The 2,427-nt window shown below is 32.1% G+C and overlaps 1 long non-coding RNA gene across 1 annotated transcript; it reads left to right on the top strand.

Moving 5' to 3' along the window:
• The first annotated feature begins 1,269 nt into the window (after window positions 1-1,269).
• On the top strand, window positions 1,270-2,181 carry LOC110685154. Its single transcript, XR_002503921.1, has 2 exons — window positions 1,270-1,355; window positions 1,719-2,181. It is a non-coding gene; the product is annotated as an uncharacterized LOC110685154 (long non-coding RNA).
• The last annotated feature ends 246 nt before the right edge of the window (window positions 2,182-2,427 follow it).

Genomic DNA, 2,427 nt, shown 5'->3' with positions numbered 1-2,427 from the left:
GCAAATATTATTTGCTCATTTATCCAATGAACAAAAATTATTTGTTCATTTGATAAATGAACAAATAAATGTTGCTTATTTGATAAATGAGAAAAAAAAAAACAAATAAAAAGAATAACATTAAAAAAAAATTAATTTTTTTTTTGCACACTGATAAATGAACAAAGAATTGTTGCTCATCTGATAAATGAGCAAATAATTAAAATTATTGCTCAAAATGAGCCAAAAAAATGTAAATTACATTTTTGCCATTACTATGTGAGCAATCTCAACAGTTGGATCATGAGGTATCCAATGGTTGAATTTGTTCTCATATATAATAGGGTTCTCACATATAGACCTATTCTCACTTATATATATATATATATATATATATATATATAGGGTCGAGTTCCGGTGAGAACCACCCTTTATGTGAGAACTAGCATCTATATGAGAACCAATACCAACCGTCAGATTTTATGAAATCCAACCGCTAAGATCTCCACTCTCACGTTCTCTTTCCTCTCCATTCTCATCTCTTTTCTGTCCTTTCTCTCTCCTCCTCTCCATTTTCTCACGCATCTCTCCTCTCCATTGTCTTTGAAGCTTCAGAAGCGACTCGCCGCGGATATTCTTAAGTGTGGTCGTGGTAAGGTTTGGCTTGATCCTAATGCAGGCAATGAAATCTCCATGGCTAACTCTCGTAAGTTCTTTCTGTATTCTTTGATTTCTATTTTCTTCAGTTGTCTTTTTGTTTTAGTTATTTTCAATCGATCGTCAGATTTTATTGTTTTTCTACGTTTTCTGATGATTATCTAAATTAGAACCCTATAAATTCTTACGGTAGTTGATGTAGTGCTTTTTTATGTGATTTTTCTGGAAAATAGTGATCGTTTAATGTATTATTGATCGAATTGTAGGAAGTATTATGAAAACATCGTAATTTTTTGTGAATTATATTTGTTAATTGATTTCATTAGTGTTTATTCTAAAAACTTGAATTTGCAAATGACGATATATCTGCGAATTTCGGTTTTCATTTTGGAAGAAATTATTTAATTGATCAAGTTGAATGAATTAGTTCATATTATGAATAAGTTATATGCTGTTATATTTGCCTTGATGATTTTGTGATCTTGTAATGGTTTTGTAAAGTTCGTTGGAGTTGATATGGCTTCATTATGCAATTGAAGTTTATATTACTGTAAGATATGAATGAATAGGAATTTATGTTTAATTGATTTGTTTAGTTCAAAATATCAAAAAGTTGGTTAAGGATGGTTTCATTATTATGAAGCCTACCAAGATTCATTCAAGGTCTCGTGCTCGTCGTATGATGAAGGCGAAGAGGAAGGGTCGTCACTCAGGATACGGTATGTGCACCATTAACCTGTGTTAATTGTCGAATTTTTTTCTGTCTAAATTTGTTGGTTTGTGTATTGACTTAATGTGTAGCTGTTGTGTATGAAGCTCCTCACATTAAGTAGATTAGCTACCGAAAACACTGATGATCATTTAGAGAGCATTCAATAATAGTGGCTTGTGATTTAAATCTTGGTCTGATATTTCTTTTGGTGTGCCGTGTGATGTCTTGGCTAGTTTAATGATAATTTTGTGCTAGATCTCATAGTTTAAACTTCAAATAGTTGAGGGACGGCTGACAAATGTCTTGTGTAAACTTATAATTCTAATTTTAAACGTGTTCATTCTAATTGGAAACTCTTTGTGCTGTATAGAGTCATCAACCATTGTGTCATGGGCTTTGAAGAAAGAGTTGTGGAGCATGTGATGTGAAGCAAGATGATCAATCAAGGGCTCTCAGCCTGCATGCATTTTCTGATTTGTCATGCGTTTCATCCGTTGTATTTCTTTTTTTATTAAAAGAATCTTATATCTATGGTAGTACTTCTCTGTTGCACAATATTATTAGGTGGTAGTTAATCACGATTATTTCTCATGTTCTTTACTCTTCTTCAAATATTTTTTGTGAACTAACTATTGTCTTGCGGACTCTTGCCTTTTCCTGTTCTATTGAGTTACTTCAAATACTTTAATCTGTATCATACAGGTAGGCGGCAAGTTCATTTGTTCCTTGCTCTAAAGTTATGGGCATCTGAAATTCTAGTTGTAATAAATGCTGATTATGTTTTTTTTATTTTCCTGGAGCATTCGGTATAGTGCATAGTCATTAGTCATGCATTTCTCTTGCTTGTTTATAAATTTTATCAGTTGACAAGTTGTTTTTTTTATCAATAAAGGAATTGTGATTCTAGCTTGGCTGATAAAAATTGATGTTAATGAGGTTCAACAAATAGGCATTGCAAGTAGAGTAGTAATGTCCAACTTTTACTAATTTATTATAGCCTTCTTTGCCAAAGAAGGTGAAGAGAGGAAGAGGTGACTTACAAACTTTATGAGTTTTGGAATGTGGTTTCTGCTGTTGTA

This window comes from Chenopodium quinoa, unplaced genomic scaffold (assembly GCF_001683475.1).
Source record: "Chenopodium quinoa cultivar QQ74 unplaced genomic scaffold, ASM168347v1, whole genome shotgun sequence".
Taxonomy (NCBI): domain Eukaryota; kingdom Viridiplantae; phylum Streptophyta; class Magnoliopsida; order Caryophyllales; family Amaranthaceae; genus Chenopodium; species Chenopodium quinoa.
Note: the sequence above shows the minus strand (reverse complement) of the source record. Positions and strands in the feature narration are given on the sequence as shown.